Source organism: Gymnodraco acuticeps, unplaced genomic scaffold (genome assembly GCF_902827175.1).
Source record: "Gymnodraco acuticeps unplaced genomic scaffold, fGymAcu1.1, whole genome shotgun sequence".
Classification (NCBI taxonomy): Eukaryota; Metazoa; Chordata; class Actinopteri; order Perciformes; family Bathydraconidae; genus Gymnodraco; species Gymnodraco acuticeps.
Window position 1 is genome coordinate 7,641,639 of NW_022990590.1, and position 17,601 is coordinate 7,659,239.

Genomic DNA, 17,601 nt, shown 5'->3' on the forward strand with positions numbered 1-17,601 from the left:
AGCCTCGAACAGCACTTGAAATGGGATGGAACCATGCACGGCAGACTGTCCAAAACTAGATTTGAACGGGTCCACCTCGTCCCCCCCCTCCCCCACCCCATCCCCAGAACTACACATGCTGGCTATTCTGTTTCGCAACATGTTCTCTATCTATGGCACGTCTCTACTGGGAGTTGTAGTTTTAAAAGACGTTTTCGTATTTCCCATAATAAGAAGTTGCCAGTATTAAACTGTGTACATCCCTGGAGGTTTAGGGGATAGGAAACACTCACATTTAAAACATATAATTAATAAATGGGTGAAGATTGCTTGTGCCCATAATGGGCAGCATTAATATATATACACACATGCCAGCTAAGGTCAGAAGAGTTTTATTTAACAGCTGGTCTTATGTTTGTGACCCCTCCTGTTGTTAATTGATAACATTACATTACATTACATTAATTGATAAGCCTGAAACATGCACTTGTCAAGGTTCAGAGGCACATTTTGCAAATATGGCAGTAGCCATCGATCAGCTTAAGATAAGATATACTTTATTGATCCCAAGTTGGAACATTTGCGTTACATCAGCATGTGTAACAGTTAAATATGCAGTGGTGTTTATTTGTAAATCATTTAGTATAATCACACAAATTCTGTGTTTTATATTCAACAATTCTGTGTTCTTTATTTATTGATTGTTCAATACCTGACAAAGCCGGAGATGAAATATCTACATACATCTTATAAGAGTATAATACATTATGTATAATATCAGTTAAAATAAGTGCTTCAACATAGTTAACATTGCTGGAGGTATGCACAAATATTGATAGATGTCTTGTAATGCACTATTGAGGAACCTGCGACCCAAGTTTTTCATTCAATGCATAACTTCACCATAGTTGTGTAGGCCTATATGATATGTCAATAAACCTTAGAAAATCTTGAAATCTTGAAAGGGATGTGCAAAATAGTCATTATATACAGTCTTTAATTAACTATTAGTAGAGAATAACGAGTAATGAATATACTTCATAGGGATCCTATTAATATCTAATAATAAAAATAATGAAATTCAATAACATGCTTTAACCACTAGGTGTCCCTTTAAATCAGCTGTGCACCTTTATGGTGTAAATACAACCTATCTACCAATTGGATCAAATATAAAATTCAGCCGAATTAGTGTTGATACTGCAAGGAGACGTATTGTGTGAAAAGAAATGTAAGATTTTGTTTAATGGCTGATATATTTATGATCCATGTCACGTTTTCAGTTCCTCATGTTTGTCTAGAAGTCTTCTCATCAGGGCTCTATAAATACAGAACTACGGCAGATATGTAATATTTAATGCAGCCGAACCGTGTATTACAATGCCGGTATGTGATGACTTTCAAAGAGAAAAGCAAGCACACTCGGAATAAAGTATTATTCTATTTTTTTTAAATGTTTTCGGTCTGTTTCCGGTATTTGTTAATGACGATGTGCTGTGAGATGTGAGACTGGAATTGCACAGGGGAAAATAACGTATGCTATCTTTAGATGCGGATTTTGTTAAACTAATATGTTTGCGCTGTGGACCAACACTATACATTGACGGGGAAGGGGGTAGCAATAAAGATAACACCATTAAACAGTTACACAACATAACATAAATCATATCGATAGCAGCGTCCCTAGCAACCACCTTGGTAACAATGAAAACGTTATGGACGCAATTTCCTGAAGTAATCTTCGTAATAACTAGCAAACTAAAGATCATGTCAATCCACTGCACACATAATCTGAAATAACAACTCATATTTCTCGCATCAAATGACATCAAAACGCATTTTAATGGCCAAACTAACTTTAAAATAGGCATTTTACACCGAGAATAAAACGAAGTTCGGCCATGATTTTTTTTCTGCAGGGAGAAATTTGAAGATCACGTGACGTCAAACACAGCACATGGTGTAGTCCAAACAATAGCTGGGGATTCTGGGTAGTGTAGTGTCTTCTGCCATCCTTTACTCCGAAAAAATATTTGTTTCTCCGAATCGAAGGGGAAAAATACAAAAGCGTTGCACACAATTTAAACCAATCAATGTTGTGTAATTAACAAGGATAATCTGGTGTTTTTTAGTCGATGAGTAGTGCAGATATCACTGTAAAATAAATCGACAGTAAGGGGAATACTTACTTCCGGGTGTACAATTCTCCGTTATCCAATGAGAATGGACGCTCACATTGCCTTTAAGGGCAGCTGACACAAACGAATGCCGTGCTTCCATGAGCGTCCATAGAAGCATATGGACATCCCGGAAAGCTGAAAATGGACGCTAAGGGCCCCCCCTTGCGTTAAAAATGGACGCTAAGGGCCCCCCCCTTGCGTTGGAAAAAGCCGACACAGGGGACTGACATAACGTCAACATAGGCCGACCTGGGAGTGAGGATGTGTTGGATTAGTAGGCAGCAGGGTTCGCTGCAGAGGCCTGGTGGTTATGACTTTTCGGTTATTAAACCACAGACTTCGCGGCATTCCTCTGTCCGAGATACGCCACCTACACACGGTCACAATAAGCCGATGAGCGCTGTTTTCACGCCTCATGTGGACAGCACTGCACACACCTCCACTCATCCCCTGAGCGTGTACACGCCTCATGATGACAGCCGGAGTGAAACGCAGCGTGTGGAGGCTTCCTCGCAGCCTCAAGGGCAGTGGCGGCGAGGGCAATGGCGTGGCTCGTCATCATGACGACCATTACGGCACATCACAGAGAAGCCAGAACGGGGGAAGGAGCAGTATTCCAGGCTGAGTGGCCCCAGCGGCAGCGCCCGCAGCACCACGGCGTCAGGGCTCGCTGCAGAATTCTGCTGGTTTTAACCTATCGGTTAATAAACTGCAGAGCTCGCTAAGTAAGCCGGCTGCCACTAATCTGTTGATTAAGTAGACAGCAGGGCTCGCTGCAGAAGCCTGCCGGTTTTAACCCCTGTTAATAACCTGCAGAGCTCGCAGCATTCCTCTATCCGAGATACGCCTCGTACACACGGCCTTAATAAACCCATGAGCGCCGTTATAACGCTTCATGTGGGCAGCATTGCACACACCTCCATCCATCCCCTGAGCGTGTACGTGCCTCATGATGAGAGTCGGAGTGAGACGCAGCGTGTGGAGGCCCCCGCGCAGCCCTTTCGGTCCAAGCTCACCTTGGGTTGCCTCACGGGCAGCGGCGGCAGGGGCTCTAGCGTGGCTCATCACCATGACGACCAAAAACACATCTCGAGCACGTGCGCCCGATCTCAGAGGTTTTCTCAGAGTGGCAGCGCGTGGGTCTGATGGACAGATGGATGAGAAGGCTGATCAGCAGAGGATACGTCCTGCAGTTCGCCTCTCCCCCCCCCCCCCCCCCCCACCCCCCCCCCCCACAGTTCAATGGGGATACAGGAAACACTCCTGTCCTCCCAGAAGCTATGTCTTGCGCTCCAATCCGAGCTGCTGGAACTCCTGTTGAAAGACGATATTTCCAGGGTTCCTCAAAGGGAGGAAAATCAGGGGTTTTCACTCCCGTTATTTTTCTAATCCCGAAAAAGACTGGGGCAATGAGACAACACACTCTCACTCCCTAAGCGTCCAGGAGCGACGTTTGGTCAGTGTCCGTGGCGTCCAGTTGTGACGCTCCTAGGCTCCTTCAGCGTCATAAAGGGACGCAAATAGCTTTCAACTGATTGCAATGTATTCCCATCTGCGGCGGGATTTGACGCTCATGGAAGCACGGCATTCGTTTGTGTCGGCTGCCCTTAAAGGCAATGTGAGCGTCCATTCCCATTGGATAACGGAGAATTGTACATCCGGAAGTAAGAATTCCTCTTACTGTCGATTGATTTTACAGTGATATCTGCACTACTCATCGACTAAAAAACACCAGATTATCCATGTTAATTACACAACATTGATTGGTTTAAATTGTGTGCAATGCTTTTGTATTTTTCTCCTTCGATTCGGAGAAACAAATGTTTTTTCTGAGTAAAGGATGGCAGAAGACACTACACTACCCAGAATCCCCAGCTATTGTTTGGACTACACCATGTGCTCTGTTTGACAAACCCCGTGATAGTCCTCAAGCTCTGTGATTGGAGAGTGTGCTCCGAGGGTTATGCCGATTCTCGAACAGCACTTGAAATGGGATGGAACCATGCACGGCAGACTGTCCAAAACTAGATTTGAACGGGTCCACCGCGTCCCCCCCCTCCCCCACCCCATCCCCAGAACTACACATGGTGGCTATTCTGTTTCGCAACATGTTCTCTATCTATGGCACGTCTCTACTGGGAGTTGTAGTTTTAAAAGACGTTTTCGTATTTCCCATAATAAGAAGTTGCCAGTATTAAACTGTGTACATCCCTTGAGGTTTAGGGGATAGGAAACACTCACATTTAAAACATATAATTAATAAATGGGTGAAGATTGCTTGTGCCCATAATGGGCAGAATTAATATATATACACACATGCCAGCTAAGGTCAGAAGAGCTTTATTTAACAGCTGGTCTTATGTTTGTGACCCCTGTTGTTAATTGATAACATTACATTACATTAATTGATAAGCCTGAAACATGCACTTGTCAAGGTTCAGAGGCAAATTTTGCAAATATGGCAGTAGCCATCGATCAGCTTAAAATAAGATATACTTTATTGATCCCAAGTTGGAACATTTGCGTTACATCAGCATGTGTAACAGTTGTAAATATGCAGTGGTGTTTATTTGTAAATCATTTAGTATAATCACACAAATTCTGTGTTTTATATTTAACAATTCTGTGTTCTTTATTTATTGATTGTTCAATACCTGACAAGGCCGGAGATGAAATATCTACATACATCTTATAAGAGTATAATACATTATGTATAATATCAGTTAAAATAAGTGCTTCAACATAGTTAACATTGCTGGAGGTATGCACAAATATTGATAGATGTCTTGTAATGCACTATTGAGGAACCTGCGACCCAAGTTTTTCATTCAATGCAGAACTACACCATAGTTGTGTAGGCCTATATGATATGTCAATAAACCTTAGAAAATCTTGAAAGGGATGTGCAAAATAGTCATTATATACAGTCTTTAATTAACTATTAGTAGAGAATAATGAGTAATGAATATACTTTATAGGGATCCTATTAATATCTAATAATAAAAATAATGAAATTCAATAACATGCTTTAACCACTAGGTGTCCCTTTATATCAGCTGTGCACCTTTATGGTGTAAATACAGCCTATCTACCAATTGGATCAAATATAAAAGTCAGCCGAATTAGTGTTGATACTGCAAGGAGACGTATTGTGTGAAAATAAATGTAAGATGTTGTTTAATGGCTGATATATTTATGATCCACGTCACGTTTTCAGTTCCTCATGTTTGTCTATAAGTCTTCTCATCAGGGCTCTATACAGAACTACGGCAGATATGTAATATTTAATGCAGCCGAACCGTGTATTACAATGCCGTTATGTGATGACTTTCAAAGAGAAAAGCAAGCACACTCGGAATAAAGTATTATTTTATTTTTTTTAAAGTTTTCGGTCTGTTTCCGGTATTTGTTTATGACGATGTGCTGTGAGATGTGAGACTGAAATTGTACAGGGGAAAATAACGTAGGCTATCTTTAGATGCGGATTTTGTTAAACTAATATGTTTGCGCTGTGGACCAACACTATACATTGACGGGGAAGGGGGTAGCAATAAAGATAACACCATTAAACAGTTACACAACATAACAGAAATAATATCGATAGCAGCGTCCCTAGCAACCACCTTGGTAACAATGAAAACGTCGCGATTTTCTGAAGTAATCTTCGTAATAACTAGCAAACTAAAGATCATGGACATCCACTGCACACATAATCTGAAATAACAACTCATATTTCTCGCATCAAATGACATCAAAACGCATTTTAATGGCCAAACTAACTTTAAAATTGGCATTTTCCACCGAGAATAAAACGAAGTTCGGCCATGTTTTCTTTTTCTGCAGGGAGAAATTTGAAGATCACGTGACATAGACGCCAGCCATTGGAATGAATAGTGAAAAAAACGGGGTTTGTCAAACAGAGCACATGGTGTAGTCCAAACGATAGCTGGGGATTCTGGGTAGTGTAGTGTCTTCTGCCATCCTTTACTCAGAAAAAAATATTTGTTTCTCCGAATCGAAGGGGAAAAATACAAAAGCATTGCACACAATTTAAACCAATCAATGTTGTGTAATTAACAAGGATAATCTGGTGTTTTTTAGTCGATGAGTAGTGCAGATATCACTGTAAAATCAATCGACAGTAAGAGGAATACTTACTTCCGGGTGTACAATTCTCCGTTATCCAATGGGAATGGACGCTCACATTGCCTTTAAGGGCAGCCGACACAAACGAATGCCGTGCTTCCATGAGCGTCAAATCCCGCCGCAGATGGGAATACATTGCAATCAGTTGAAAGCTATTTGCGTCCCTTTATGACGCTGAAGGAGCCTAGGAGCGTCACAACTGGACGCCACGGACACTGACCAAACGTCGCTCCTGGACGCTTAGGGAGTGAGAGTGTGTTGAATGAGACATCCTCGATCTGTCAATATTCCACATGCTGACGATCAAACAGGTGCTGGAATGTGTTCACCAGGACGACTGGTTCACTTCCACCTGAAGGATGCATACTTCCACGTACCCATCATCCCGAAACACAGGAAATTCCTGCGTTTTCTCATTTCAGGGAATATCAAAAAATCTCGCAGCACTGGTCGTGGTGGCGGATTAGCAATAATACACAGAAAATAACTGGAACTGTCCACCCTGCCTCTGCCTGTACTATCCTCATCTGAATGCCTTGGATTTAAATGTAAACCCCCCCTCTCACTGACAATACTTCTCATCTACCGGCCACCCAAACCCAACTCTGCCTTCATCCCAGAGATCCACGATCTTCTCAGTACACTCTGCGCTACCTCTGCCAACATTATAATACTAGGAGACATTCATATTCATGTTGACACCCCCTCCTGTCACTATGCAGCCGAGTTCCTACACCTTCTGGACTGCCTCAACCTAACACAACATGTTGATGTCCCCACACACACTAGGGGACACACACTGGACCTTGTAATCACAAACTCTGCCCCCATTAGTAAACTATCAGTTTACGATCTAGGTGTGTCGGATCACAAGGCCATCTCAATGGAGCTGCCACTGCTGCTACCCCACACCAAACCCAAGCGTCAAATCCGTTTCAGAAATCTGAAAAACATCAACCCGGACACCATGACCTCAGATCTCCAGCATCTCTCCACAATAACTCCTACATCAGTAAATGAATCTGTGGATTTTTACAATAAATCTCTGAGCAGTCTCCTGGATCTCCACGCCCCCGTCAAAACCAGAACAGTCACTTTCTCACGCTCAGCCCCCTGGTACACCTGCGAGCTGAGGAAAATGAAGACAGCGGGGCGTGTCCTTGAGCGGTGCTTCAAGGCTTCAGGCCTCTCTGTTCACAGACAGGCATACCGGGACCACCAAAATGCCTACGCAAAGTCCCTCAGAGACACACGGTCAAAATTCTACTCCGCCATCATCAACAATAGCCCTGGCAACTCCAAGCTACTTTTTTCCACCATAAACCATCTCCTCAAACCTCAGACTCCGCTACACAAAGACACCACAGAGGAGCAGTGTGATAATTTCATCACATTTTTCAGGAAAAAGGTAGAGACCATCCGCTCTCTCCTCTCAAATTCCGCTGCTCTGCTAGTCCTGACCGTCAACCCCCAGCCTGGACCGACCCAGCCTCTTTGCTGCTTCACTAACATCTCGCAGCATGAAGTTGAGGCCATCATCAAAAAGATGAAACCCTCCACCTGTGCCCCGGACCCCTTTCCCACAGCTTTGGTTAAATCGAACATTGGTGCCATAAGTCCGCTGATCACTTCAGTGATAAACCAGTCCATCCAGTCTGGTCATGTTCCACCACCATTAAAAGCTGCTGTCATCAAACCACTCCTCAAAAAACCCACTTTAGACCCTGAAGTCCTAGCCAATTACAGACCCATCTACAACCTGCCATTCCTATCCAAGGTACTGGAGAAAGTAGTTGCCATTCAGATCCAGGAACATATAACACTGAATAAACTCTTTGAAAAATTCCAGTCTGGTTTTCGCCAGGGCCACAGTACAGAAACTGCCTTAGTCAGGGTGACCAATGACCTGCTGATGACAGCTTACTCCGGATCTCCATCTCTCCTCATCCTCCTGGATCTAACTGCAGCATTTGATACCGTCGACCATGACATCCTACTCCACCGTCTTCACACTACAATTGGACTCTCTGACTCTGCCTTAAACTGGTTCACCTCCTATCTCACCGGGAGGACTGAGCACGTCACCTTGGGAGCGGCTAAATCAAGAACTCACTCTGTGACTTGCGGTGTCCCCCAAGGATCAGTCCTCGGCCCCACCCTTTTCACCATATACATATCCCCCCTTGGTCGTGTCATCAGCCGGCATGGAATATCTTTCCATTGCTATGCTGATGACACACAGCTCTACATCAGAGCAAACCCAACCCCCTCTGCACCTCTGCCATCATCCACAATAACCACATGCCTGGAGGAGATAAAGGTGTGGATGAAGCACAACTTTCTCCAGCTAAACAGCTCCAAGACTGAAGCCATTCTTATTGGCACTCCACATCAGGTCCGTTCATCTGCCATCACCAGCATCACCTTCTCCGGTCAGAACATTCCACTCTCACCAACGGTTACCAATCTGGGAGTTAAAATGGATCATCACCTGACCTTTGAGGCCCACATCAAGCAAATATGCAAGACCTCTTTCTACCACCTTAGAAATATTGCGAAACTCCGCCCCACACTCAATCTGCCAGATGCTGAAAAGCTTGTCCACGCCTTTGTCTCCTCCAGGCTGGACTACTGTAACGCACTTCTCATTTGGATTCCTAGCAAGAACATCCAGAAGCTGCAATTCATCCAAAACACAGCTGCTAGGATCCTGATGAGAGTGCGGAAGTACGAACACATCACACCCATCCTCAAATCACTGCACTGGCTCCCGGTCTCACTCAGGATTGACTACAAAATCACCCTCTCACTCATCAGTGCATATATGGAAATGCTCCCTCATACATCAAGGAATTGCTCACCCCACAAACCTCCACGAGGAACCTACGTTCAGTAAAGGCAAACCTCCTCATCCCACCAAGGACAAAACTGAAGACCATGGGACACCGAGCCTTCTGCTCCGCTGCTCCGAGACTGTGGAATGCCCTCCCAAACCAGCTGAGGACACCACAGACTGTGGAGGCGTTCAAAAAAGGCCTAAAAACGCAACTTTTTAGAATAGCCTTTAACTAGATTTTTAAATCCCCCACATTATGCCATGCCGGCATGAATGTCACAGCTTTTATTATGTTGTTTTAATTGTTTTTAAATTGTTTTTTTATTGTTTTTATTGTTTTTGTTGTTTTGTTTCACCCTTTTTAATTTTGTAGCACTTTGAGTTTTGTTTACGCAAATGAAAAGTGCGCTTATAAATAAAATATATTATTATTATTATTATTATATCAGACCAGACAATCGTCTGCCGTTCGGATATTTCCTGGCTCCTCCCATTTTTGTGTAGAGAAGGCTGGAGCCACTACACAGAGGAGGGATGAGAGTGTGGTTTCCTCTGGACGACCTGCTATTTGCTGGCTCGCTCCAGGGAGGAAGTCGCTTTACAGACGGTACATCTCGTATCGCATCTGTCAAAGCCTGGGTTTCATAATGAATTGGATGAAGAGCTGTCCTCTTCCCTCTCAGACAAACGTTTATCTGGAGTGGAATTAAACTCAGCCAGCAGCAGAGCGCGGCTCTCGCGGCAGCGAGTGGAGAAACTGACAGCTCTCCTCCGGCATGTCACAACCCACACAGCCCTCTCCGTGACGCAGCTGCTCGGCGTTGGCGTCAGCTGGTCACGTGGGGATTCCCCTGGGTCTCTTCCAACAGGGGGACACTCCAGAGGTGGTTCATTCGCTGCAGAAATCTGCTGTTTTAACCTATTGGTTTATAAACTACAGAGCTCGCGGCATTCCTCTCTCCCAGATATGCCTCCTACACACGCAGTGGCGCCTCTAGAAATCTTTCATAGGGGTGGCCAAATGGGGCCACTGAAAATCTTGGGGTGGCCCACCAAAACCAAGAATGTAATTGTTGTAAAGGTATAGACTAGATTAAAACAATGGCAAAGAGAATCACCTGATATACTTTGGTTTCTTATACTATTCATCTGAAGTGAATATAATACGGATAGTTAACATTTGACTTCAAACAACATTTAAAAGAACCTTGTTTTGTGTTATGCATACATGTGTTAGGTGATTTATTGTTTTGTTTTTTATACATGCTAGTTGTTCTTTCCTTTTAAAAAGACAAATACAGCTTAATTTAAATAAGTTCCTTTATTGTAAGGCACAAAATGTTCAGCATTCTCAACACATACAATACACAACAGCAACACAACATGTTCTTCAGTTATATTATGTCTCTAGGTTATACATTGTTTTAGACTGAACAAAGCTGTTTGTGTCACACTGGGATCAAAGATGATTGACATGACTTTATTAAATCAAGTTTTATTTCAACAGGACCCAAAAACACAAGGGGTATACAATGGTAAATACATACTGTGATTGAACACAAAAACACCATCTATTATTGACCTTTATAGCAAATTCAAAACATTATAAATGATACAAAACACCACCTTTTAGTATTAGACAGAAAATAGGTGACGAGACATATTTCTATTTTTTTAGATTAGGCCACTGTGGTGAGAGTAATACATATAGCTTCTATTCCATTTGTTTTGAAAATGTATATTTATACTTTATAAACAAACTGGTTACCCTTTTTTTAAATTAGCATACAGAACATTATGAAAACAAACTTGACTAATGGTCGGCTCATAACCTCAGAACACAGAAGAGGAAAAACGGCATAGATTCTCGTTTCATTTTGAAGGAGCTGCAGACCTAAAGTGTGTAGAAGACTTCAATGATTATAAAGGTCACAATCACATTAATAAAACTGTATTTAGGTTTTAGTTTCACTTTTACAAAACAGAGTTCCACATGTACTTTCTAGCATGTATGGCCATCTCCTCACTAGCCCTATGCTGCTGCTCCCCTGCCAGCTCTGTCTCTCCTTTACTCATCTTCTTCTTACAATAAGAAGAGATGTCTGTTGACGTTCTCTTCATGTTCTGCAAATTGACATTACACACAGCAGTGATTAATAGTAGCCTACGCATTACACCAGCCCAGCATACCGACATTAGCTAACGTTAGCTTAGCAAGCTAAACTAACGCTAACTAGGATAGCTGCCAAAGTGTGTTTACAGACGAATTATACCTGAAGTCAAGCCAGCCTTTACTGAGCCCCGAGCCTGTTTTCCAGGTCTTCCAGCGTTTTTCTCATTTTAATGCCATTGAACACACATTTTGATCAGAATAACAGCTAAAGGTTAGCATATCTCCGTTTTTTGCTACCTAAAGCTAACACACTAAAGCCTAAGTGTTGTGGGGCTTAACAGGCAACGAACGTATACGACTTACCTTCTAGAAGTCTGGTGGATTGTTGTCAAGTCAGTAGAAAAGTCAGTAGAAAGAAACGTTTTGCTGCAACCTGCTGCTGTCTGTGCGAATCTCGAGTGGTGCGCAGTGCGCACGAGTATTAGAGTGGGGCGCGCGAGTATCAGAGTGATGCGCCGAGTATCAGAGTGTTACCATGGTAGCAGAGGGAGAGGGACGGGCTGCAGTATGAGTGTTGGAAGCTCAAATCAAGCGACTCGCTGGCTGTGTATTTGTTGATAAATATCAGATAAACTACTACGCATACGTGACTGGCGAGGCGGTGTGTGTGGTGGGGGGGCCAACAAATATATCAGGGTGGCCATGGCTCCCCCTGGCCCCCTCCTGCTGGCGCCACTGTACACACGGTCATAATAAATCCACGAGCACCGTTATAACGCCTCGTGTGGACAGCATACACACACCTCTCATCCTCTGGGCGTGTACGCGCCTCATGATGAGAGACGGAGTGAAATGCAGTGTGTGGAAACTCCCTCGCAGCCCTTTTGCCTCACGGGCAGCGGCGGCGATGGCGTGGCTCGTCACCATGACGACCATTACGGCACATCACAGAGAAGCCAGCAGTTCCATGGGATACAAGAAACCAGGGGCGTCGCCTGGACCTGGAAACATTCGGGGCTTAGCCCACAGTGGCGGCGCTACAGTCACATTTTCTACTGCAAGACTCCCCACACGCACATACACAATTGCGCCATCTGGTGTCACAAACAAAAAGCTTTGTTACGGCAATGGATTGTGGGAGATTCTCATAGCACGTGAGGATCTCTTGAGGGTAAGGTGCCTGTATTATCTCGGTGGACAAAATGTATGTTTTTATTTTATAAGGACAATAACGTACTGTTGTGTTTGTTTAGTTTAATGTTAATTGTTTAATGCTCACAGTCACAGCAACATGTTTTAGTGTGATTGGCTATTTGTTTTATATGATTTATCAACGTGATCATCAAGAGTTAATCTGAGCACCAGAACCCAGCTCACGAGTCCTTTTATGCTGTCCATTGAAATGCAGGTATGCGAGTTTTATACACCAGTTTATTTATGTTTAATGTTTCACATTGCTCCACATGATGCCTTGACTACAAAGTATTCCATGTTTCTACGCTTCTTCCTCTGCGTCACAGTTTCGGGAATATCAAGATCATTGCACAGGGCCTTGGTCTTGTCATAGACCTCATGTGCTTTCTCGTTACTTCTGTAACTTTTCAGTGTGTTCTCAACTGCTGTTTTGTAATCCACTGCCTGCACCAAGTCAATTGTTTCTTTCTGCAGGTATTTGTGCAGGCCCTGAGTGGTTGAGAGCAGTGTCTGGAACATGACAGCATGTAGATGGTACTGCATTTTCAAAGCTTGCTTTCCAGTCCCTTTACTAGAGGGGCTGAAAGGCTCCCTAAAGTCTTGATCAAAGCAGGGAGGTTTTTGACATGCCCAGCGAACAAGTTGTTTGTCCCCTACCTCTAGCTGTTTCTGAAATGTTTGCAATCTCTGATGGTGGACAAGAGATGTGGAGAAGAAAGAGTAGAGACACTCCAGGAGACCAACGCAGGTATGTGAGTTTTGTACACCAGTTTGTATAAGTTTAATGTTTCACATTGCTTGTGAAAAATATACTATAGCTATACGATCACTGATGTTTTGTTGTTGACTGGACACTTATTTTGTAAAAGAGATAGCATGAGAGGATCTCTTAAGCAATGCAGCTCACGTGTCCTTTTTATATGCTGTCCATTGAAATGCAGGAAAGTAATCAGCTCTGAGTGATCTGTTGCCGAGGGGACACTACACCGGAGTTACATAAGCAGAGATAGTGCTATTTTGGGGGGAACTCACCTCCTCTGGGGTCCCCCAGGAAGACTTTTTTTAAATACTGAAGTTAAAAGCATCAATCTTGTGCACTTTGAGAGCAACATTAAGAGATATGGATACATCTCTCAACACCCATCAAAAAGAAATCAAAGAATCAGAAACGGGTTTATTATTTAAAAACACTTCATTTTCCAATTAAATCATAAACTATGTCAAATTATTAGAAGTTGTTAGTAATCAGATTAAACAGAAAAAAGGGATGGAAGGAGGAAATAATAATCCCTCATCTCTTGCTGTTTGCGGTTGAAATGATCTCTTTTGCTGGCCAAACATGCTGGATGGAAAGCAGTGATGTCTCACTTGCCTTGGCCCTGTATCTGCAGTCCCTAAATCAGTCATGTTACTCATTGACCCTTGTCTGTTCTGGTGTTCCTGTTCATTGTTGTCTCCATTGTCGTTCTTGTCTGTTGTATCTCCATCTTGTGTGTCCCTTTCTCCTGTTCTCCTTTCTTCATCCTCTACTCTGTTTGGCTCATCTGTGATGACTGTGGGTAAACACAAACAAGTATGTAAGTCAATCAGTTTCCAGCTCTGTCAAATAAATGAATTTCAAGATACACAAATTTGTCTTCATTAAAATGAGTGTCACCACACTGTCACAAAATGTAATACTAACCAATTGAAAATAGTTAAATTTACATCTCTTGTAGATATCACTGTTAGAGTAGTTATCTGCCAATAGGACAGAATCATTCCTATACAAATGCAGTTTGAGTAATTCACTTAATATATTTACTTAAAACTTTAATATAGTCATTTTCACTTAATACTCTAATATAGTCATCTTTCTGCATTCAACACTAAGGAAAGCTGTACAATTTGACATGATAATGAGGAAAAAAGGCCTCCGACAATGCAGATCATTTTTTGATCATATCAATTTTAAGATGCGGGTCAAGGCTTAATATTTGGGAGCATAGTGTCCCTTGCTCCCTTTCAGGAGCCCCACTGGATTAGCTTTGATCTGAAATATTTGTATAAAAAGCTTGTTAGCTGGCTGTCCATCTCATAATGTTCACATAGAAACTAGCTGTCAATAGGAAATATAAATCAGAAGAATTATATTTTCATGCAAAATCTGTCACAAAAAGAGGTTGCACATTTAAATGCAGGTGTTGTTATGGCAACGTCAGTGGCCAGACAGCCACATTTACTGCTGCAAATACGTTCAAACATGCTGTCGACACGTAAAGCAGTGGCATGCCACCATTTCAGCTGACCTTTTCTCAGAAATACTGTCACATAACATCCATATATATATATTTCAGTGCTAGGTTGATGCTTAGCTAAGCTAACTATGAAACACTTTAACTGACAGGACTCAGGAATCAGGATCAACTGTGTACTACTGTAAGGCAGCTTCTAGCTTCATGTCGAACACAGACAGTAAGTCAACATTTCCCAGACAGCTTTCTTTGAAATCACCAAGTAACGCTAAAAAACACAACATTTAGATTGTATGAAAAAGTGTTTATTTAATATATCTGGCTAGCTATAGCTACTTGCTAACGGTTTAGCTTACCCGCGCGATTCAAAGTAACGTCAACGTAGCTATAATGTATGCTTTGCTTACATGTTCGCATAACTTGTAAGTTTACTGACAGGTACATACCTCGTTCACCTGGCTCAGGTGGTGGCTCTGGGGTTGTTGTGTGAGCCACCACTTGAGAATTGCCGTCTTTTTTATTAAAGAAATGTCTAATGTCCATCTTCAGAATCTCCGCGTCCGGGGCTGACAGTTTAAAGTTTAAACATTGTCACAGAGGAGAGGTACGTACCTGTCAGCCAATAAAACACGTTTATTTCCATGCAACTCTCTGATTGGTCCGGTGGCGTCGTCTTTGCCTCTGTGTTGCATTCACTGAACATGGGAAATTACATTTCTGCCGTCCGTCCTATAGGTAAAGTAGGTTAATGTATTATATTATTGAGGGAGAATTTGTCAGGGGCTAAAGAAAAAACATCCGGGGCTAAAGCCCCGGATGCCTACCCCAGGCGACGCCCCTGCAAGAAACACTCCTGTTATAGTGTATTCTAGAACCCCGAAGGCAGGAGAGACTGAAAAGAGTCAAGGGAAGCTTATAAAAGTTAACAGCATTTAATTACACAAAAGATGCGGTGGTGTACAAATGAAATGTGCGAGTGGAGGCGCTCTCCTCATCCGACCGGTCAGTCCAGGTCAGCAGGTGGAAGAGGTCAATTCCAGTGGCGTTTTCTCCCGGAGGCCAAGGGAAGCCAGGCTTCCCCTGTTTTTTCGGATTGTAGTTATAATTTAAATAAATAAATACAAACACTTTGTTTTGTTTCGATAATTCTCCTTTGCTGTGTGTTGCTGCCGGCCCGTCTCTCCCCCATTCTCATTGAGTATTTTACAAAGAGTGAAACAAACAGCGCCCCTCTAGATGTTATGGTGAAACAGTAGATTGCACTCACTGTTGCGAGAGGAGGCCAGCCGAATCTAGCTTCCCTTGGTGAAAAAAAATGGAGGGATTGACCAATCAGATGAGGCCCACGTGATGCCCCTGCCAACCTGTGATTGGTCAGGGCCATGCCAAGGGAAGCTAGCCGCCTCTTGCTTCCCTTCAGAGGCGGCTGGCGGCTGGCGATTTGATTGGACACTGCCATCCAATCAAATCACATCAACATCAGTTTTAATACTGTAACTGTCATCACCGCCGTTAGAAATTTTCAAGCAAATGAAGTATTATGGAGGGTGGAGATTTGGCGTACTTAATCAAACATAACTTTACTAAACTTCCGCTACAGCAGCAACTACAAATTAAATCAGATGACAGGCCAATGCCCGCACTCGAGCTGTGTACGCAGAGGAAAAAGGGAGAGAATCGGACGTTCAATGAGGACAATTATGTCCGCACGGAGTGGCTAACTGGAAGCGCTAAACTTCAGCGTCTAATTTGCTGGCCATGTCTTCTTTTTGACAAGGATTCGTGCTCCCTGAACAATCCTTGGGCAACTTCAGGATTCATCGACCTTGCCAACCTGTCACGGGCAATTGAGAGGCACGGTAAATCCAAAAATCACATAGATTGTGTGATTGTCTGCATACATTAATAAGTAAAATGCTTAAATTAATAAGGAGAGAGTTTCAGCTGGAGAGTGCGTGCGGACCTGTCGGTTAGATAACAGGCGTGTGCAAGTCCTGCATCTGTGTGATACCAATGTGTGTAAAATGATACCGGGCGCTGTAATCACTCATCTGGTTACGTTATTGACCACCCCCCGACCCAAAAAATGGGCTTCCCCTACATTTTTCCCCACGCCACGCTACTGGTCAATTCTTGGCTTGCTCTTCTTGTTGTCATCTGAGGTATTCTCCTATTGGCCGGCGTCGTCGCAATTCCTGCCTTTTTCTGTCGTTAAATTATATCATTCTGGTGTCTGTGGTTATTTGAACATTCCCTAATAAACGTTATTCAGCGGTAATAAATGAGTACTAAACCCAGTGTGCTCAGTGTACAACATCACATGTCATTTCACCTTTAATTCACGGTTTGAAAATGCAGCATTTCGCCACATGCTAATGCTAACCGGAAGTGAATAATTTTCAGAATAAAAGTATTAAGTTAATAGTTAGTGAACTTTTGGTTTTTCAGAATAAAACTGATTTAAATTAAATAGTGTATTTAATTCAAATTACGCCATACCAACATTGATTTTAATTTCTAACATATCCCAGGAACAGTGTCTTGCGCGGTTTTTACTCCCGCTATTTTTCTAAATCTCGGAAAAGAACGGGGGAATCGCCCCGTTGCTGTACAATCAAACATGTGTTGATTTGCACAGACAACAGGCCACGGCTATGGAAGCAGCCTACCTCAATTGCCGATCTGCGCAGCTTCTGAACGCAGCCAGGCGGCTGCTGTTCTGGGCGCGCACACACACGTTGCTCTCCATCAGAGCAATGTATATTCCCGGCGAATTTAACCGAGGGGCTCGCAGAACGCAGCAGCCGTTGTATGCGAGGAGTATGGAGACTCAGACCTGTGTCACGCACACTGGCGCCTCAGTGGGATTTGGTTTTGGTGTTACGCGCACTGAAGCAAAGCCCCATTTGAACCTGATCA